Consider the following 22,083-nt stretch of genomic DNA (forward strand, 5'->3'; position numbering starts at 1 on the left):
AAGGTGCGCGACATTCTCCATCACTTGAAAACAATGACAGTTCCTCTCCAGAGTGATGAAATTCTCATCTCTGCGACAGCAATTTCATCAACTGTCTTGCAAGGAAAGACAGCCTGACGTTATGTTTACAGCCGAATTTTTTCATCGTGTACCGATCGGGTAAAAAAAATCGCGGTGTAACGTTAAACTGTCGGAAAGTGTGCGCGTGATGGCGGGGGCGGGGGCTAATTAATGTGTGTGTGCTTTTTCGGGCGGGTGGCCACCGGAACAGTGGCCCGGAAACCAGTTTGGAAAGCGAAGAATAAAGCAACAACAACACCGCAACAACAAGAAGAAGCGAGACTTGCAAAAACGATCCGCCCGCATGGCTGTGTTGCGATGAAAATAGGGGGGGGGGGGGGGGGCAACGCGCCGGCGATGGAGGCGGAGTGACACAGGTAGTGAGGTCTGTGGGGGGGGGGAGTAAAGTGCTGGCAGGGCTGGCGGGGTGGTGGGCGGAAAGGGGCACAGGGCTGAAAGTGGCGTGGGGCGGGTGAGGTAGGTTGGTATGCAGGGTCGCAGCGAGGCGCAGCGAGGGTCCAAGAGTGTAGGTGCCGGAATCCTTACAGAGCAGAATGTGCAGGGCGCGGCCACTCGTATGGCTTGTGTGGTGTAAGGAACGGACACACGTCTTGCCCCTCGCTGCTCGCCGTCCAGCCTGGATGCCAGCTCGTGCATCACACCACGAAACGCCGAAACGAATGAGTTTGACGAGTCGTCACTGCGCACCCAGAAAAAAAAGGTTTCTTGATTTTTAATTTTCTTGGGTTCTTTATAAGAAAAAAATGGCTTAACACAAGAAAAATTTTCAGCACAAAGAAAAAAGTTTGGGCAAAGAAAAATTTTCTTGAAAAAAAAAAGGAAAGTTAATTTTTTTTTGATCCGAGATGTCACTTTTTTTTGGGTGCGGTGCTATTTTACTCGTCGCGAAGAGTGCGACTTATTTTTGAGAGCGTAAAATGCTTAATGTTGGTATAAGTAAGCGGGCTGAATAGGTAAAAGGAAGCCAAGAGGCGGGGGCGGAATGCTTAGGCCGCGGGGCCGGGCCGAACGGGCCGACGACGCGGGGGCTGGCGGCGAAGGGCGGGGGGGGGGCTCGCGTGCGCGGACACGCCCTCCTCGATGACCACTTGGAGGGCCACCTCAAGGCCAAGAGCGTTCCGAAGCCCCTCCGAGCGCGACGAGGAGGGGCCCGGCCAAAGAAGGCGGATTGGCGTGCCGGCCGGGCTTCGTGTGCTGTGCTCCGCTCCGCGAACGGCCACCAAAACCTCGCCGTCCACCTACCTCCGCCGCGCCGAAATTTTGGAAGCCGTGTGAAGTGGACTGTGGCCCCGACCGTGGGAAAGGCACCAGCAGGCTTATTGACTGGTTCCGCCGGTCGTTAGGGTCCGCGCGCGCTCGCGGAAGGAAGGGACGCCCGCCCATTTTTCACCCGTCGGCTGTGCGCCCGGTTCCGTCATAGAGCGCCGAAAATCGCTTTCATAGGAAGTGGAAGCCCGAAACATGTTCGGTCCACCCATGTTTTTAAAGTGTATTTGGTCGTTTTGTGGTCTCGGCTTTCTTCCCGTGCAATGACGTAGTTTGTGCGCGTCCCCCTTTTTCTGTCCGTGCCTTTGGGCGGCTCGGTTTGTGTGTCCTTGGCGGGGGCACTAAGGGATGCCCTTAAACGCGGCACTCACCCCGAGGAGCGGGGCCCTTAAAAACGTCTCGCTGCCGATGTGCCTGGGACACGACGCCGGGCCGGCTCAGCGCCCCCGCGTCACGAGTGCCGCTTCAAACGGGACTTGAGATCTCAAAAGATGGTTATCAGCGGAGGATTTGTTTTCCATTTTGCGTTCTGCAACAGGCTCGTCGCCCAGAGCAGATAGACACCCCCTCCAGGCGCACTCTTTGGAAGAAAACCAAATTCAAAACAGAGTGTGAACTATTTTTTTTATTTCTGGATGGTCTGGGCGACACATTTTCGTTTTGAAGCAGAGGTTTGTGGTACGCTGCTTTGTACAGCCCCCTACAAAGGCACCATGATGTCGACTAATAAACGCGCAGCAGGACACACGACGGTCGTGCCAACTTGCTGCCTTCAGTCTTCGCGCCGTGAACCGCACTGGCCGGCACACTGGGTGGCACGCTGGCCGCGCTGCCCAGGGCGCGTCACGTCCTCAGACGCAGCGTCATCTTTATTCATGCCGTCAAAGAGTTGCTGATTAGGTCCTGCTGTTTTGCATCGCTTTTTTGTTTTTGTTTTTCGGCGTCGTGTAAGCGGAGACGGCGCTAATTAAAGGAAGGTTGGCTCTCATTTTGAACCACGCCGCCGTCGCAAACAACCCGGCTTGCCCCACCAAGAGATACCCGGTACAGTGCGCTGAGGCGGTCAAAAGTCTAGCGTCGCTCACGTCTAGAATTTTGTCCGCCTCCACCGGTCCTCTGGCCCACTGTGCACTGGACTGCGTGTCTCTTGAAAACGTCCTGATCACGGGCCCGGCAAGGGCGTTGCAAGTCGAGCAACAGCCGAAGATGGTGCGGGCCCGGCTTAGGCGTGTCAGCCCCCCTGCAGCGACTGTCGGCAGCGGCGTGGGGCGCTAAGGCAAGCCCGGGCGGCTCAACCCGTGCCTAGACCCGGCGCACTGACTTCAGTCTCGCTCACTCTGCACTCATGGGGCGTGTGGGTGCGAGCGAGAGAGAGATGGGACGCCGGGCCTGCATGGTAATCCCTCCGGAAATTACTTCATTAGATAACGCGGACTTAAGCCCTCTGGACTGAAGCCGTTGCCGACAGATTCGTCTCCATCCGGCTCCACGGCGAGGCGTGGCGTGGCGTGGCGCGGCACTGCTCGCAAAACGACTTCGTTAGCGCAACGCCATGCTCCGTTCCAAAATGAAGTGCAAAATGAGCGCTAGGTACACCCGAGTTTCGTCCCGGCTCTCGGAAAAAACGTCCGTTTCCAACTCGGTTTCCAAATAAAAAGGGCGTGGTTTGGCGTGCCGGCGGGCCGGCGCTTGCAGTGGGTGCACCGACTCCACGGACACTGTGTCTTCACCAGTGTCGAGCGGGCTGTAAAAGGGTGTTTCGCGGTCGCGATAAAACCGTCAGACGGCAATTGTGACGCATTGCCGCGGCGGGGAAGGGTTTTAGGCGCGCCATTTGAAAATATGTGACCGTGCGTTCTGTAAACCGTTTAGGGAATGTCGGTGGCTGCGCTCACGTCACGTAGATGATTTGATTTCCTGCACTTCAAAACCACACGAATTTCGTTTCGAAACGTCAGTTGGATAGGATAGTACAGTGTAGAAATGTCGGAAATGTTTTTGAATTGAGTGACTCGGCTGATGTGGCGAAGTTCTGGCCGTCTAACAAAATTTTCTTTTTCTCTTGGCAGGTGAGAGCGAGTTTCGTCCGGCAGTGACGTCTTTCGCGGTGAGTGTCAGAGATTCTGATGTGATGGATCGTATGCCCGGGCCGGCGCGATGCCGCCCCCTCCCCCTCCCTCTTTCCGTCTGAAGCTTTCGGGGCCGCTAGCCACGGGGCAGCCCTAGGGACTTGGTCTCTTCTGGTGTCTCTCTATGACGGGCGCGCTGCTGCAATGATGAAAGATAAAAACAGAATAAAACACGAAAAATACACCGCCGGGCTCAGAGAAGAGAGAGAGAGCGGTCGTGGGGAAGAGGAGATGAAAAAAAGGGTCCGGGGAGGGGGGCCTCTGACGCGGAGCCGGTCGCGCTGACGGCCAGATCAATTATACTTAGTGGGTCAGGGAGGTCACCCCGCCTTAACGAGGTCACCGAGTTTAAAGGGTGTCTGGGAAAGGGCTGCCGAGGAATGTCTTGATGGATGACGTCATGGCGTGACGTCACGCCGCTCAAACTTTCCAGTGCAGCGCAACACGTAGTGCGTGCGTCTGCCGAGCGGGCTTTTCTATTTTTCTCTCGCCGTCTTCGGATTTTTCACGGCTGAAAGCAGGGCAAAGGTTCACGCTGCACTTTTTGAAAAAGGTTAGTGTATTTTACAACCTGAAACTTTTTACTGAAAATACAGTTAGGCTCAACTGAGGGCGGAAGGTGGAGAGCAGTGTCGTCTAGCCAGTGACGACTGCCACCAGTGTATCAGAAATGCAGCGAGCTAAATTTTTGAGCAGCGAGCTTGATTGGAGTGTCTCAGTGGCCTGAGCCTAAACCATAGTAGCAGCCATATCGGCTGCCCTGGAGAAGGGGGGGGGGGGAGAAGGAGAGCCCTGCGGACAAGCTCAGCGGAGAACAGCGTGGGTGGGGGGTCCAGGTGGGATTTGGGAAGGGGGAGGGGGGAGCGTCTTTGCAGGACGAAGATGAATTACCCATCGCCGACTATTACGGCCGTGTGTGTGTGTGACTGGGGGTGTGTGGGTGAAGGGGATCCGGCGGAGACAATGGCTGGAGGCTAGACTGCGGCCAGTGCGAGGAGAACGAGGGCGAGGCGGAAAGTTGAGGTGGTGGGGGGCGGGTACTTGTTGACGGGCTGCGGTCGGGGTAGGCGTTATGTAGTGGCGGACTGCGCAGCGCGGCCCATTTCCTGCGAGACGCCCTGCAGGTGCTCGCCGCGCGCCGCGGCCAAGTCGCGGTGGAAAGCGGCGCCACATCGGGGACCGCGGAACCGCGACGCGGTGCAGTTAAAAGTGTTTAGGGCGGCCGTAAAAACGCAGCGCGCTGCCCGCCGGCCTGTCACGGGCCGGCGTCCTTGGCCCGGCCTGGTGGGGCCAGTGCACCGCCGCACCGCCGCCAGGCAGTCCCAGTGCGGTAACGGTCTTGGATTAGGTTCCGGTTCTTTCCTTTGCGGTAATTCGAACCTGAATATAGTCAGCGACCGCACTGTAAATTCGAAGATCTCCTCTCCCTCCCTCGCCGAGGCGGCTGAAACGCACACACCAGCGGCAGGACGCAGCTGGGCGCGCGGAATTAGTCCACAAGGCGGCCGGAGGTTCGCCCGCCGCGCGCCTGCGGTCCTCGGGGTAGGCAGTCCCGGCCGACACGGCTGTGGAGCTTCTTGCCTACCCTCCGGTTGGCAGGCGCGCTGGTCCGGCCCGGCCGGGCGGCCAGCCTGCCCCACTCGGTGGATTCTCCCCCCCCCCCCACCTCCAACCCCCCGACGGAAACTGTCGCCGCCCGGCCCCATCCCCCGGCTGCATAGGTTTTGCTATTGCACTTACACTGTGGCAGGGCCGGCCTGCAAGTTCGTGGCTGGCCTTAGATTTACCCTGCCATTTTTTCGCCGCCACGCGGTCGTATTTTTTTCCCACGTGCTAATTTTTTTTCAATTTCTGTTTCGTCGTAACTGTTAGTGCAAGTATTTTTTTTTGTCATGGCGAAAATAGTTCCCAGGCTTGTTTCTCCTCCGTGTCAGCGCGCGGCAGTCTTCTCCGCCTTCTCCTCTCGCCTTTCAGCGGTCGATCATCCGAAACGGCCCAAACGGCACGGTGAAGCGGCTGAAGCGGACTAAACAGAGACGGCATCCATCACCATTACTTGCAAGCGTCCCGGACCTCATTGCGGTTCCCTCTCGCCGTCTCGCTCTCTCCCTCCAGGCTGCCGCACCTTCTTTCTCTCTCTCTCCCCGCCCTCCTCCTCGCCCAGTCCGTGCCAGTCACTTATTTTTTCCCGCCACTGCCGGGAGATTCTCTCTCTGTCTCTCCGCGCCCTGTCTTGCCGTACAACCCCTGCCCCCCTCCCCTTGTCCGCCTTGTCCACGTCTTCTGCATGTTGCACGAGAACGGCTGGCTGCCAGTGTGCCTGCCAGTGGCTGCCAGCCGTGGCGGGGCGGCGAAGGCAGCTGACTTCCCGTCGGCCTCTTGTTTCTTTAAAGGCACCCTCACTCCGATCGGACGTTCGATCCTCGGCGGTCGCTCCAACCACTGCGGGGCATTATGCAGCCGCCTTGGTTTTCCGCGTTAAAGGGCGGCCTCTCTCCGTCTCTCTCGCACTCGTGGAGCGCCCCGTGGGGGTGCGAGAGAGACAGGCCGACGTTCGACTGTCGCGGCGTCTCACGCGAGTTGCCCAAATCCCCGGCAGGCGACCCCCTTTGCTGCACCCATGCCGGTTCACAGTGTGGGGTCGATGTGCTGTCATTGCCTCGTAGTGGGAGAGGGCGGGGCAGATCTGATTACGGGGACGTCACTTCGACTTGGGGGCATTCGAGGTCAAACAGCCCTCCGCCCGTTTGTGTCGCTTTTCACGCATTCCCTCAAAGAGACTACTGTGTTGATGTCTCAAATTTCCAATCCACGAGCCGGCGTTTTTAGGTTGCATTATAGGACCTTCGAGGGAACACCCTGCAAACAATGGTTAGTTCACTGAAGTCCTCTAAAAACAAACACAAAAAGGAAACATTTTTCGATTACACTGACGATTTGACTTTTTTTTTCCCTCGACCTTTACGGGATAGCTGCGTTGAGTGCGAGCAGTGGACTCGGATGGACGTGCAAATTGTTGGCCCTTCCCATTCGGCGAGGCGAGGCCTGCGAGGCCTGGCCACACACTGGGAAGGGCTCAGCGGTCTGTTTGCATGGCACCTCAATTAGGTGCGCTGTGTGCCACGCAGTGACACACACACACACACACACACACGCGCACACCAGTGTGTGTCGACACGTTTTATTCCTTTAATGGAATCGACGTGACGATGCCCGCGTCATCGTCGTCGCCGTGTGTCGTTCCACTGCGTCTTTTCCTCGTGGCAGCGAAGCGACGATTCCTTGCGAGCGAAGGAACGCAGTGAGCGGAGCGACGACGGATCGGCGAGGTCGATATGCGACAACGTCAAAACCGAATACCGAATGCAGCTTGTTTCGAAACTCCCATAAATTTATTTTTAAATCACTAATTTTTTTTAGCTGAGACTGGCATGCGGCTCAGCAAGGTCCAAGTTAAACGAAAGAAGGTCGCGTTTCATTCAAAGAGTTTTGAGTGGTCAGGTAGTTTTGAAGAAAAGTGTTGGTGTGAGCTGGGGCACCGCTCGAAAGACAACACGAGGAAAAGCCCACCGGGGACTCGATTCGTGAGTGACAGGCCCACAGTGGATCCCCCCCGGGGCCACAAACCGACCATCCTGTTCTGTCCGTTTGGGATCCTTCCGCGACCGGTCCGAGAGGGTCCTTCCCGGCCCCCCACCCCTCAAAGACGCACGCCGCTGCCCCCTCCGGGGCTCCCTCCGGGGCCCCCTCTGGGGTTTGGGGGCCGTGCTGCTGTCTCACCCTCGTCATAAGAGCGTCACTTGACCTCGGTGGCGCTCTGCATGCTGCCACACCTGTCACAGCCCTCCCCGGCAGGCAGCCCTCGCAGCCCTGCACCTTCTTGTCCTTGTCTGCGACGCAGGGAGCCTGGAGTGCCGGGGCGTGCGGCTGGGACGGCCGGGCTGGAGCGGACTGGAGGCAGTGGTGATACGAGGTTGCCGCTGCAGCGCGGAGTTTTGGAACGGAAAAAGAAGCAGTGGGCTGGGCACCTCCGGGCACCTCTTGGTGACGGAGCGAACCGCCCTGCCGTGAGTCCGGCGAAGTTTGCCCGGTGAACGGACTGGGCGGCGTGTATTTTCGGTCCGCTGCTCCCGGGGGCGGCGAGGCGCGGCGCGTTCGCGGAAAAGACGCCTCGCCGTCACGGGCGCGGCGACGCGGCGACGCGGCCGAGTTGTGGGGCTTTGGCGCAGCGCTTCGGGACTTCTGGGGGCCGGCCGAGCCGAGCCGAGGCAGCCGGTCCTCACTGCCGCCCTTCGCCACCAAGTGCCCCGCGGGACCACCGCGACGAAGCGCGTTGCCGTCAGGCGGTGCGGCCACGACACTGTCGAAGAGCCGTCACACTGTGTCACGGCGCGCGTTGCGAACAGGCGGACCAACTTCCTGGCCGAGGTGATGGAGGCAGCTTCATGGTGCGTCCTTCACTCCTGCCGCGTGAAAAAGTTAGGATTCGGATGACAACGCCGCCCGGGAAGAGCCCGGCGGCGCGGTGGAAGTCATTGCAATATTTGTTCCCCATTCATGAGCCATCAGCCCACCCTCACTGCCGTGACGTAAAACGAGCAAACGATGTCCATGAATTTTTCCGGCCCACCCACTGCTGCCTCCGAGAAGGGCATTACCGAATTGGAGCGCGTGCCAAGTCCGCCGTCGCCGAGGACGCCATCCAGCCCGCCCGTCCGTCTTCCTGTTCCAATGCCTGTCCGCCTGTCCGTCCCGCTGACTGATTAGTAGTTTGTCAGTCGCCTCTCTGTCTGTCTGTCTATCTGTCCGTCTGTCTGCCTGTCTGTGCGTCGTGTTAGGAGGTGAGGGGTGGGTCGGCCTGCCCGTCGGTCCACCGCCTGCTTCTCGTGCACCGCACGCACCTGCACTCCTCTCCCAGCCCGGCCTGCCCAGCCTGCCCATTAAGAAGCCTCCCTTCGCGTCCCAATCAATCCCGGCCGGCCGCGTGATGTGGTTGTTGCACGCGTGGGGGAGGACGGCCGAGGTCTGCGGCCAGGGCGGCGGCCGCGGCGGAGGCTGAGGGCGTTTGACAGGACCCCAGGGAACCCAGGGACGGCGCAGGTGGTGCACGGAGTTGCCGGCACGGCGGAGACCCCGGTCCGTTCGCGTTGCGGTTCGTGCGGGTCCTCGGAGAGGCACTTCCCCGCCGCGACGGAGTTCATCCACGCTTCCCTCATCGGCCCTCGCTCGATATTCTGGGCCGCAGTCTCTTAAAAAATAAAATTGTAGAATGTTATCTGCTCCCCTCGCGCCCGTCCCCCTTGATGGCTCCACTCCCCTCCGGAGGGCCTGCCTCTCCTCTCGGGGTCGGCCGGCCTTCCATCTCGGAGTCTGGCGGGCTGGCAGTGTACCGCCAGACGCAGCGCGCGGCGGGCAGTCAGTCCGAGTCCAGTTCTCTTACGGCGAGGTGCACTTCGCCTGGGGATTGCACTTTTGTCTGGGGAGGGGGCCATTTCGGACGGGAGTCAAACAGGGAAGGGGGCGAGCTTGTTGGCGATGTTGAGATGTGCTGCTGGCCTTTCTGCTCACAACGAAGACGTCTTCGGGCCGGCACGTCCACGGCCCGTCTGCCCCGGCTGTAAACCGCACGGCTTTACACTCTGGCCCGGGCCAGGCTGCCTGCCTGCCTGCCTGCCTGCCTGCCTGGCTGCTGCAGGGAGCTCCCCGTCTTAAAACGCACCATCGATTTTTACGATCGACTAGCCTCTTTATTCCCCGAGGCGTTACAAGGTGACGGAGCCCGAATAATAAGGACCCACCTAAATCCCCAAACCAGATCACCTTTTTTTTTGTTCACTGTTCTTATTTCTTTCTGCTCCCCTTCTTCTATCTCATTTCGCGCACGCGTCACTTACAGCCAATTTTTGGAAACGCGGCGCCGTCAAAATTTTTGTTCGACGCAAAAAAAATATATATGGTCGTTGATCCTTTTTTATTAATTTTTTATTTGACAGTTTACGGGGTAAAAGCGTAGCAGGTATGTACGCGGAAACGGGAAAGAAACGGGGAACTAGCGAAAAGCGTGAAAGCGTGCGGAGAGACGGGCCGAGAGGCGAGAGAGGGAAGAGACAGCGAGGGGACAGCAGAATCCCCTCATTAGTCGCGACCGATTAGCTGCTGACTCATTCCGAGAGTCGCTTTCGTTGCTCTGTCTCTCTCGCACTCACGGGGCGTCCCGTGTAGGTGCGAAAGAGACAGAGCGACGAAAACGATTCTCGGAATGCTGGGGACTGAAGCGGCTCAGCGGGACCGCGCTTAGCGCCGCCTGCAGTTTTTCACGGCGAGGTGTGTCATGGCGGGGAGTCGGCAGGTCGCGGTCGCGGTCCGTCAGAGGGGCCAAAGTGTGAAAATGGGAGGCTCTCTTTAATGAAGCGGATTGAGAAGTTATTACTATGCCCTCGCGGAAAAATAAGCCCCGAAGTCGTTCCCCGGGAGGAAGCTTTGCTGCCACATTCGGTGTCATCACCATACAACCCGAGGCGCGGCAGCCAAGCGAGGTACCGCCTAACCCAGCGGTTCTCAACCTTTCTCGGCTCGCGACCCCAAATTTGTAGCCAAAAATTTCCGCGACCCCCAGGAAAAGTTTCGCGACCCCACGGGACCCCTCCTTTAGCATGCCACTGCGTCTGATCCGAGGCGGGCATTTTGCTCCCTCAACGGGCAATTGGTCTTTGGACCTTCCTTTAGCATGCCTCTGTTACGGAGTGCGATTATCAGTCTTAGTTTGGGAGCAGTATTGTCTCAAAGTTGGCCAAAACGCTCAGAAATGTCTTAAAAAATCATGTTTTGGGTCGATTTTAAGCAGCCACTGCGTCTGATCCGAGGCGGGCATTTTGCTCCCTCAACGGGCAATTGTTTTTTGGACCTTCCTTTAGCATGCCTCTGTTACGGAAAGCGATTATCAGTCTTAGTTTAGGAGCAGTATTGTCTCAAAGTTGACCAAAACAGGCACAACGATTTTTCAAAGACATTTCTGAGCGTTTCGGCCAACTTTGAGACAATACTGCTCCCAAACTAAGACTGATAATCACACTCCGTAACAAAGGCATGCTAAAAGAAGGTCCAAAGACCAATTGCCCGTTGAAGGAGGACGAAATACCGCCTCGGGTCAGACGCAGTGGCTGCTTAAAATAGGCCCAAAACACGATTTTTCAAAGACATTTCTGACCGTTTTGGTAAACTTTGAGACAATACTGCTCCCAAACTAAGACTGATAATCACACTCCGTAACAAAGGCATGCTAAAGGAAGGTTCAAAGACCAATTGCCGGTTGAGGGAGCAAAATGCCCGCCTCGGATCAGACGCAGTGGCTGCTTAAAATCGGCCCAAAACACGACCGCAGCTACCTCGCCGCGACCCCTTAAAATTTTTTCGCGACCCCCTTGGGGTCGCGACCCTAAGGTTGAGAACCACTGGCCTAACCTGTAGTGTTTTCCTCCAGACTCCGCCGGTGCCTCCACGCTCCGCTATCTCCGGCCGGCCCAGCAAGCCGTATATTCCATAACAGGGTGCAATTAGATGAAAAGGACTAGGAGAGTGGGGCGCTGCCGGCCGGGTGGGCTCTCGCCTCGCCTCCACCACTCCACGCTAAAGTCTCGAAACAAGACGAGTGGCGGGGCTGTCAGGTGAGGTGCCCTTCTCCCCCTTGTACCGGGGGTAGTGCGTCATCACCCTAGGACACGCCACTGCTAGTGCTCGTCCCGGCGCTGCAGCGCGCTGGCCGTGGGGTGTTGTTGGCCGGTCCCTCCTTCGCGCGGCCCGAGGTGGCACGTCCAAGGCCGATGAGGCCCAGTCCGCCCTCAGACGAAGCGCGCTGTTATTCGCAGATTGGCCAAGGCCGCCAATTTCATTCCTTTTCTTGTTTCTTTATTTCCTTTTTTTCGGTGTTCGACGCGTCGTCGCGCTGCTGCCCGGCCGGTAGTACACTGTGCGCAGCGGAACCCTTTAATTTTTAAACAGCCCGAGGGCCTCGACTCCGACACCCTTGCTGCTGTAGTACACCTCCGGGACGCGACTCATAACTCTTGGCGCCGGTCAGGACGGTCAGGAGGGGGGGGGGGCGGCCGAGGGGGTGGCCGAGCTCTGGGAGGGAAGCTGGAACGCCCAGAGGAAAGGGCCATGAACTACAGGAGGGAGAATCCCGTTTTACAGAGCAGCGCCGCGCGCCGGATCAGGTCCGTGCTAATCAGAGGCCTCCGAGGTTCTTCCAGCGACTCGAGAGTTTCACAGTGTATCGGGGTGGGGCGATTGCGTGACGCCGCTGCACTGCCGATATTGTAGAAACTAGCGGATAAAGAAAATTGCCCGCCTCGACAACAACGTCCTTCTCGTTCAACGCCGCGGAACGCGGCGTGCGTCGGCGGGCCGAGGCGCGGTCTCAGATTACCGCGGGAAAACGGACTAACGGGCCGCCGCCTCACATTCGCCTGTGAATCCCATTTTCGCGCCCTGCATAGCGCCCGGCAACCCACGCCCACGGCCTACGGGGAGAAAAAGAGGAGGGAAAAATAAAGAGATAAAGGGGGAGGGGGCGCCCGGTGTCCGTGACCAGTCACTCCAAGCAGCCGGCGGGGCTCAATATGACGCGTCCTGACGATTCCAATGAAAATAGCTGGGTGCCGAGTGGACCCAATTTCGTCCACGGCACTTTCAGCAATACGAAGCCACCTTGAGGAAGGGACGCCGCCCTTTGCCGGGCTCGGAGGCCGTGGGCTTGGCCGTCGGGCTGTCGGGTCTTTGGCGTCGGGCCGTTGAAGCTTCGGCCCTCTGGCGGCCTTAGCCGTGGGGCCCGGCCAGGCGGGCCGTTGATCTCACGTACGTCGGAGCCACCTCAGCGGGTGATGGCCTCAGGTGCAGAACAAAATATCCTTCTGCTTTATGGTGTTCTGCCACGAAGACAGACTGCCATCGACTTTACTGCGGCCCCCGTTTTGTTGCCCAATCCGAGCCAGCCTGGCGTGGCCCCCGCGCCTTCGATCGTTGCTTATCGTATGGTTTTGGTCTTGTTATTGCGGAGCCAGCGGCGTTTCTGCACTCTGACGCCGTTGACCCCTCCGATACAACCACCGTCGCGGGTTAAGGGGGATGGCAGAGGACTTGGCAAAAATACACACTTTTGCGAAGGTCGAAGTGGAAGTCGAGTTGAAGACGCCTGTGTGTGTTGAAATGCCTCGAACTCGGCGGTGAACTTGGCTCGAAGCTTCTACCGCACAATCATCCGTCCCCTGGATATTGGGGCTGCTGCGTGACCCGACTGCGGCATGCGTCGCCACTGGCAGGCCCACTGCCAGGCCCACCTGGCCGGCCGAATAAGCCACTGGACCGGGCGGAAGTAACAACTCCGGGAAGGGGCTATTAGAGCGGTGGGGCGGTGTCGGAGTGGCCGGCCTGGCGGGCCTTGGGCCGGGCTGGCGGAGGGATGCGTCAAGGGAGACCGAAGAAAAAGGTTTTACGTGCAACTCACGGCCGCGAGGGCCCCGGCACCCCACCCCGCCCCGCCCATCCCGGAGCACTCACATCAGGTCGTGATTACGGCGTGGGGCCCCGTGGGGCACGAGCGGGGCGCGTGTGTTTGTGACCCGTTGCGGTCCTCGGGCGGCCCCTGCGGCCCCAGCCGGTCGCTCCGCCCGGTCCGCCCGGTCCTCCCGGCCCAAACGGCTCCCGGGCGGTCTTCGCACTTCCCGGAATGACGACCGGGTCGCGATCCGAGACACGCAGCGCCGGCAGCAGCGCCACGCCGGACGCCTTTGGGTGGACACTCTGGGCGCTTTGAGCTCGTCACAGGGCTTGAGTCCCCAGCTCAGGGCGCTGGTACCGATAGGTTCACAGACACAATGCTACGAAGAACCTTCTGGAGTTTAAACGGAAATGGCTGCCTCGCAGTACGTAAAGGAAGTTGTTTGAGATGTAATCGGTTTTGTTAAATCACTGGAGTGCGAGTCATTTGCTGACCGCCCGCGCCTCCTCCTTTACTACACTTGTCTCTGCGATGCCGGGCAGCGAAAAGTGGCGAGGAGAACAACAGAAAGAATGACGCGGATCGATCCCCGCCAATTACGCCGAGTTACCGTAAGGACGTGCGCCGGAAATGACCAGGAGGCGGGCAGGGTGGGGGGAGGAAGAAGTTTCCCACTGGTAACTTTTCGTAACCCGGACTTTATTGCGCCGAGCCGAGGGCCGGGGGCCCAGGGCCGAGGGGCCGGGGAGGCGGTCCCCACTGCCCCGGAGCCGCGGTGTGCCGGGCGTGCCGGTCCCCCCGTGTTTGCCTCGGGGAGGCTGGCTGCTGGGTCTGGGGCCGAATCGGCGGAAGGGGGCACAGCGGCACACCGACGCGCCCACCTTATCATTGTGAATAACTCTTCTGCTTCCGGGAGGGAAGGAACTTTGCCGGGAGCATTCGGCGGCTTCTTCTTATTCCCGCCACCTGGCCGGGTAATTCAAATTATTCGCAATCGGCCCATTCCGTATCGACGCTCGGCTCAAGGACAGGCTCACTCCAGGCATTTCGCAGAAAATTGCTCGCTGGAGGATTTTGGGCTGGATGCTCATTGTAAGGCCGAATGTCTTGGCTCTCGCAAAAACGCGAAAGCGCAAAACACAAAGGCATCGCGAGTGCCGAACGCTCACGACCTCGCCAACCTCCTCCCCCCCCCTCCCCCGTGACAACAAATGTTTCCGATAAGAGATGAGAAAGCATGAACGCTTTTTGGCAAACGCCTCAATCACGCGCTTTTCGTGTGTCTGCACAGCCCGAAGGAAATCGGCCTCGCCACTCCGCATTTTCCAAGTGACGGTACATGTTATTTTGCTGTGGTATCCGAGCTCGCAAAGTCAGCCGGCCCTTTCCAAGATGTTCCCTTTGAGGGTCGCTGCTCCGCGCCGCTCCGCGCCGCGCTGCTCGTACCTGAGGGTACAGGGGCCGAGGACGGCCGAGGCAAGGCGGCACCAAGGACGTTTGGTGATGAGATATCCAAGCGGGATTACCGAGGCAAAGAAAGGCCTTTTGTCCTTCCCTAAGCGGTACGTAACAAGATTGCCAAAGAGATTGCGCCTGCGGACGCCGTGCAAGGCAAGGGCACGGATTACTAGCAAAACTGGTTCTCTAGTTTCCCTGCTGGACGCGGAGGGGAAAGTCAAGGCTGTCCGAGACGCCCTTTTTTTCAGCAACGCGAGCCATTTACGGCGATCCAATGACTACTCTGCGAAGAGCAAAGCGTTGCTTGTTTGCCAAGAGTACCTCCTCATTCATTCTTACATTCATAAACACTCCCCGCTCGCGCGCACTGTTTTCGGCGCTCTGTTGTGCCGGTTTCTCACGGGCCGCCCCAGCCATTGTCTAGGATGTTTGTCTTTTGTCCGCCCTGACCCGTGTCGCTCCATTCTGCCGCAGACGCTCATTTATTAAGTCCACACATGATTTCGTTGTTTCTCTTCGCAAGCACACTGGCAAAAGTCGTTCGGGTACAACTACGCGATAAAAAAGGGGTCGGTTACTAAATAGGGCTCCTCAGGAGAGGAGATCCAAATACTCCCCCAATGGAGGTGAGAGTGTGGTCGTAGAGCGGTCGCAATGACCGCCTTTCACCATTTGTTGTCATCGGGATGGGATCCGTCGAAAAGTTCTCAACTTTTTAATCCATCCCTTTCGTCCAAACTTTTGATGATTAATAGTGCGTCCCCGCGTCGATGCTTTCGCTCGTGTGGCCTCTCTCTTTTTATTCGGCGCTGTTAATCTCTGCGCGCCATTTCCCCCGCGGCTGTTTTAATCATGAAGCGTTTCCACCCCATGGCGCCGCGCCGCGCCGCACCAAGCCATGCGGTGTCGCAACAAGTACCGAGTGGCTAGCCTCGCCGTCTCACCTACGGGCTCTTCCCCTCTCTCTCTCTCGCACTCGCCGCCCCGTCAGTGCGAGAGAGACAGACGAACAGGACGCGCGTCTCGGAAACCAGCCTGCCGCGGGGGCGGAGGTGCCTCTACGTTGGCCGTATCGTGGGTGTGAGATCTAGATAGCGGGGCGACCTTCCTCTGTCTTAAGCTCCCTCCCTTCCTTCCTGCCGACTTACTTCCCGACATTGAATCATTTTTTCCTGCCCGGCAGTACAGTACACTGTCTGCAACGCATTGAAACGAATTGCTGAAATTTGGCACCAAAAATGATGAAATTCTAGAGCTTTAACACATTTATAATGTTTTAAAATTGAAAATACAGTTTCATTATCAACATGAAAGTTGTAACTAGGGAGGCAGAATGATGTATTTGAACTTTGGAATGACTACTCCATGAAAAAGTCCTTCCTTCTCACCTCATGGATTTTTTTCTCCCTCTGACGCACCTCTCTTTGTCTTGCCGGGCCGTTGTCGGGGACTTCCCAACCCACTCATCACCGCAGGGACCTTGCGACCAAATTTCCTCGTTCGACAAATAAACGGTGCCAGAGCAAAGGCGCCCGGTGCTGGCGAGCTTATCCCGGCTTTTCTTTCCTTTGAAGTTTTCTGTCGTTGTTTACACTTTTCCGCTCGCTCTTGCTGTTGTTGTTGCGAGCGAGATGAGCGTGCCGCCCTCCTTGCCCGCAGCGCTGCGGGACGGAATAGGTCAGGGCGCATTGGGCTACTTACCTGCGCCCTTTCTTTCCTCCGCCTCCACGGATCTCTCTCTCTCGCTCTCTCTCTCTCTCCCCTTTTTCTGTAAGTACTCTCCTCCCTTGCCGTGCCTCAGTGTGTGTTAAAGGAGCCCCAAGGGCTGATGCCTCGTGACATTGACATTTTTTTTAGACGGGCTGCTCCACTTTTAGGCCAGTGTGGTGCCAAATGTCCCTGCGGAAAAGCAACTATAGTGTTCTTCTGGAGCCATAACCTCGGTGCCGCAAGGCTGCAGAGGAAAAGTGGGTTTAAGAAAGAGGAGAACATCGCCGTTCGTCTCGACAAACAATGAGATTCATTGCTGCTATGAAGGGTTCTTCTCCCGACCTGTGAGCCATCAGCGGAGTCACGAGAGTGAGAAGAAGGAGCAGTGTATGATCCGAGTGATTACAGAACACCTCGTGGCCTGCACTGGAAAGGGTGCGGGAAACGCCGACGTTGGCAGCCGGCGGGCGAAGCGGGGTGAAGCTTCCCGAACTACACTTCAAGTGGAAGAATTGGCTCGCCCTTATTTATTTTTCCCCTTTTCCATGGCCCCCCTTTTTTGCCAATGAACGGCGAGAGTTGAGCCTTCGACTGCCTTCGGCCACTAACCTCCATTTCCCATCGTTTCGCCGAATGGCCCCGCTGCACGCCAAATCACATGCGAAGAGAGAAGTCGTCATGACGCATACAAACGGGGCCCATACCACCGCCGCACGCCCCACCACGCCCCACCACGCCCCACCGCACCCTACCGCGCCCCGCCGCGCCCCACCGGCACCGCGCGTACGCCCCGGCGCACGATACAGCACCGCCATCCCAGAAGCCACCGCGGAGCCAACATAACGTCACACGCAATGAAAAGTTGGCATTAGGGGTCGTAGTCGACGTAGTGGGCCAGATTCCGACATTATATCCCCCGCTAGGTTATACCCATCATCCCGTGCGTCTCGGCGGGGCGGGGCGGGGCGGGTGGGCCACTCTCCACGCCGCATAAACTTTTGCGAGCCTATCTGGCCCCGTCCGCGGCTCGCGTTGTATCCCGGGCCGCCTCGCCGCCTCGCCACCCGCGCCTCCATCTTACCAACAGTATGTTTTCGCATGCCAAGGGGAAGGGCCGAAGGGAAGGGAAGAACGGGACCAAAAAATATCGAAGCCGGAGAAAGAAGAAATCTGCCGGGGAGGATAAATATTTCCACGTGCGTGCTCTTTCATACCGGGGAGGCTAGGCGCAGGTGTGTGTGTGTGTGTGAGAGAGAGAGAGAGAGAGAGAGAGAGGGGGGGATGGGAGGATGGGGGTGGTTATCCGAGGAGGGGAATAAATGGAAGTATATCGGCCCCTGTCTTGTATTTGTAAGATTGGTTCGTCTAACAATACAAACACCCCTCTCCGCGGATGGATAAAAACCTTCCAACGACCACGGCTCCTTTTCTCTTCGTGACTGTGCACCCGTTTGTGTGTGGCTGAGAGAGAGAGGGAGAGTAACCGGTGCGGGAGGGAGCTCGCGAGGCCTGCTACGACTCCAGCCGTCCGCGAGGGCGACTCGCAGTGCCCTTCGACCTCGCCACTGTAAGCTACGCACTGGCGCCTCGGCCGTGCTGCCATTGATTGGATGTGGAGGCACACACGCGACGCGGCTGGCCAGCCAAGGACGCCTTCCTCGCTGATTCCAGAGAAAGCGACGGGACTGACCCCGCTGCATGTGTGCCCCGGAACAAAGTATGTAACAAGGGCGCGCCGAATGCACTCCACGCATTTCCATGCTAAAGAGGTTTACACGATCGGCCGCCTTCGCCCTGACCTCAGCCAAATAAGGCAGTCGTAAAACATACTGCAAGGTGAAACTCGCGGCAGGCCTCTTTGTGAGTTTTTACTTTGTTGGTGTTGCCGCCAACAGATAGGGCGCGGTTGGTACCGGTTCGGGTACGCGTGACTGGAGGGGCTCGGAACGGGCGGGGAGCGGCTGGCGGCGCTGGCGTGGCGTGGCGGGGAGTGGCGTATCACGGGGTAGCATTCGTGATCGGTCGCTGGGCCCTTTTATTTCCAACATCCAACCGCCTGTTTAGCATTCCGTGATAAGCCCCACACGCAGACCCCTTCCACTGCGGAGGGCCGGCTGGGCCACCCAAGGCCGCCGACGGCCCCCTACCCCTGCTGCAGGGCCCTGCCCGCCCTGCCCCGGCACTTGCCGGTCAGCTGGTTTCAATTCATTAAATTCCTTTCCCCGTCCGCATTAGATTTCCCAGATTTGCGGGCGCCTGACCCCGCCGCCTGGTCGTTGTCTGGGACGTTGCACCCGGGAGGCGACGGGGCTTGATTGGGGGGAGGGGGAGGGGGCTGCAAGGAAGGCACGTCGAAGGCCGGCAAACAGACGTGGCTCACGAACCCACCGCTTGCAGTCTTTCTCGTGGGAATGATATGAACTGAGTAGATCCAAACAGCGATACTGAGCTCGGTGGCGTTGTTTCGAAAACAGAGAAAGAAGAAGAGCAGCAAAAGCTATCGCACCCGTTGGCCGTTGGTGCGCTTGGTCAGCACAGTCAGCAAGAGAGGGTTCGTGTTTTCACCCCGGGGGTGTTCAAAAGTGTCGCGGCTAGCGACGCGCTCATGGAACCCTTCCCCCGCCCTCTGCCCTCACACACGCCACACCCGCACACATGAAAGCGAGCCGGAAAACCAGGCCGGATTGAACGGGGCGCTTCAATATTTGAGGCAGAAGAGGAAGCGCCGCGAGGCTGAATGGCACCCGCAGGGCCAGAGGGCGCCGACACCGCTTTGTTTATCTTTTTTATTTGTTTGCCGCCACAGCGCGCTCGCTCCACCTCAATGTGTGCTTTTGCCCCGAACGCCGAAGAAAATGACCGCCCAGTCGTCCGTGTGCAGAGATTTTTCCCACTCAGGTGGACCGGGTTCCATCTCGTCAAAACCAACATTGGAGAGGGTATAGAGGGTATTTAATTTATTAATTTCGATGCTGACTTGCTCGTCTTGTTTTGGCTGGATGAGATCAAAAGAAGACGAAATACAGACACTTGCGCCGTCTGGGGTAAGGTGAACTATTTTTAAAACCCTTCACTATGCACGTGTATCAACAATGAAATGCACATCAATAAAAAGAAAAGCAAAGCAAAACATTTTTTCCCATAACCTTGCTTGTCGGCTGGCTGGTTACTATGGAAAGCACGCCTGCCCCGTTGCTGAGTAGGCGACCTGCCCCAAGTGCGTTGCTATAGCAGCAGGGGGCACTACCCGCGCCCTCCACACCCATGCAGCTAAACGATTGCAAGGACTTCTTTGGGGCCCGACATAAATTTGGATCGTTTTGTTTTACTGCAGTGCCGAGCAGGGTGACCTTGACACCGCCTTCACGGGACTGACGGGTTGGGGGGGTTTGTGTTGGAGATCGGAAGGGGCGGATTTGGAGAATGAGACTGCGAGAGGTAGGCAGATGTTGTGCGGGAATACTGTCGATTCTGCTGTACCGGCACATCGGCTCAAGATACGTAGCCACGTCGCTTCCACCAATTTGGAGAATCCTTCGGAGCGCTTTGCGAGTCAAACACGCGTGGTTGGCGTGGGTATATATTCAACCCCCTCGGTAAACACAAACCCCTCCCCCGACACTTTCTCGTGGGGCCTCGCGGGGATGCCCCGCTCAGACATACAAACACAAGCAGGGGGAGAGCGCCAGCCTTGTTGATACGCGCCATTGGTTATCCGTTTTACACCGATGAATTTGTCATAAAGGCGTGAGATTTGCACACGTGCGAGGTGATTGCGGACGTGAGCAGTGGAATTGGGCACTCTCGCATAAAAATGCCAGTTCTGAATGAATTTGACGAACATAGTGAAAATTCCACTCAAAATTGGTTTATGGGACCTTCCGAAGATTATCAATTAAATATTGGTTTTGATTCCAGGTTGCTGGGCAAGATGGAGAAGAAGTGTAGCGGTCATTTTCGGACGGCGTGTTGATCAGCCAGCTCCAGCTCAAAAAGGTGAGTCAGACTATACCCAACGAACGCCATAGAAAATGCGTCGCGAAGGCAAACAAGTTGCTAAAATGTTCGAGAGAATCCTGTCCTATGCGGCTGGCGGTTGAGTCGGGTCTCGTCCCACCCGTCAGGCACGCCCTGCAAGGCCGTGGCGGAAGCGGCCAAGCCGCAGACAGCTGCCGGCTGGCCTTTTCGGCCTGCTTTTGCCATGTGCACTGCGGCCGGCGCTGTGGTCGGCTGCAGTAGCTCCATGGCCCCATGCCTCATTAGCCAGCCAGACCGCAATGACAATGCAGCTGCACAAAACACAGCCCATGGCCCCGAAATGAGTATTGCTGTTTTATAACGGCTCAGTAAGTGAACCTTTTCTTTCTTTGTAATTGTTAAAGTCCTGGAAATTCGTGTAAAGTTTAAAATAAGTTTGCACAAATCTTTTTTTGCTCAAAAGTAATTTTTTTTTGTGTCCTCAACCAGTGTCTTTGTCACCTCCAGCACGGTTGCGGACCTCACTCTGCTTCGGTACAAAGACCGAGCTGAGCCACTGGGCCGGTGAGAACGGCGCACAACAGTATATACGAGCCGAAGTTTCGGTGCAGCGGTCTTTCTATTGCATCGCCTGGCCAAGTTTTGTAGCCCGCTCCCGAATAATGCACTTTGTTTTCCTTTATCGGCGCCTTTGCTCACTGGGGCGGGAAATTGTCTTGTGATCGAGAACGGATTAGACGTTGCGGCCTCGCTGCCGGAACCGGCCTTTGTTCGGGCACCGGTCAAGGGGCAAAATTCTTTCATTTGCGATGATTTCGGCGTTCAAACCTGGAATAGTTAGGATTGTTCTGAGTCAGCTGGTCGCGGCAAGTCTCTCGTGCCCAAAATACGTGCCCGAACTGGCCTTCTGGCCCGCTGTGCGTGCGTGTGTGCGTTGCAATGGTACTGGCGATGCCGCCACACTCTGCGACTGCCGCGCTGACTGCGCCCGGTGGGTTGCAAGTGTCATCGCCTCCCACGCAAATAGGGCCACGCCCGCATAGCGACGCCTGTTTGCTCGCCCGACGGAGCGCGGTCTGGCCGGCGGGCTGACGGCTGCACGACAGGCACGCCCGACCATGCGCGGTGCACACTGCACCCACTTTTCGCCAGCCGTCAGCGAAAACGCACCCGGAAAAACGGGAAGCACCGTCGCAGTCGCAGGCAGACAAGTATAGCGCACGGAGTCCAGGTTCGCTCCCCTCTGTCGTCGCTGATATGTCGTGCGTAACAAATCGTTTCCCTTGCACACTCAAAATGTCATTGGACTTTTTTTTTGTAGGAGCCTCCGTGAATAGCAGAAGGCCACATTGCAATGATCACACCAGTCTCGTGTTTCCTTTTTTTTGCCTGTAGGGTTGGTGGCGTGCTGCAGTAACATCAAACCAGATCAAACCGACATAATTGGCCGCTGGTAAACGGCCAAAGCCGTTTTTCCTCGACCAGAACCGCGGGCGTGGGGGTCAATTCACAGTGTGACACGAAGCAATACGTGCAACCCTTCTTGCGTCGAGATATTGTGTGTGCGTGCGCGCGTGTGTGTGGGGGTGTGTGTGCGTGGGTGTGTAATGGCCCGTCAGCCTGGACGGTCCACACGCATAGGCCGGTCAAGCCCCCCGCACTGCCGGCCTGTCACCCTCTATTCCCTGTCAGGTCAAGACCGGCAGGGCCGTGGGTGTGACCGAAGGACCGAAGGACCGACGGACCGGAGGGGCGGGGGTGTCTGTCTAAAGCGCACCGGCCAATCTACTGGCATCTTAATGCCCCCCTCCCCTTTTCCAGCCCGCCCCAAAGTCGTCGCCGTCCGCGCGGCCCCGACAGGACGGCTTCTGATGGATCAAATATCCGACACGTATCACGGGCGTGGCCGGGCGTGGCGGCGCGTCGAGGGGAGCCCTGGCGACGCCCTCCCGTTTCCGGGCGGGG

The 22,083-nt window shown here is 57.8% G+C and overlaps 1 protein-coding gene across 3 annotated transcripts in view; it reads left to right on the forward strand.

Annotated features, from left to right (window-relative positions):
- LOC117642785 (hemicentin-1) overlaps positions 1–22,083 on the forward strand; it is a 205,769-nt gene that overhangs the window by 45,302 nt on the left and 138,384 nt on the right. For 2 of the 3 annotated variants that reach the window (XM_034381325.1, XM_034381324.1), the window contains one exon: positions 20,059–20,136. The gene's annotated coding sequence lies outside the window, so the exon portion shown is untranslated. Of the gene's footprint in view, positions 1–3,416; positions 3,455–20,058; positions 20,137–22,083 lie in introns of all 3 variants that reach the window. The other variant, XM_034381326.1, reaches the window with a different exon arrangement.

This window comes from Thrips palmi, unplaced genomic scaffold (assembly GCF_012932325.1).
Source record: "Thrips palmi isolate BJ-2018 unplaced genomic scaffold, TpBJ-2018v1 HiC_scaffold_16, whole genome shotgun sequence".
Taxonomy (NCBI): domain Eukaryota; kingdom Metazoa; phylum Arthropoda; class Insecta; order Thysanoptera; family Thripidae; genus Thrips; species Thrips palmi.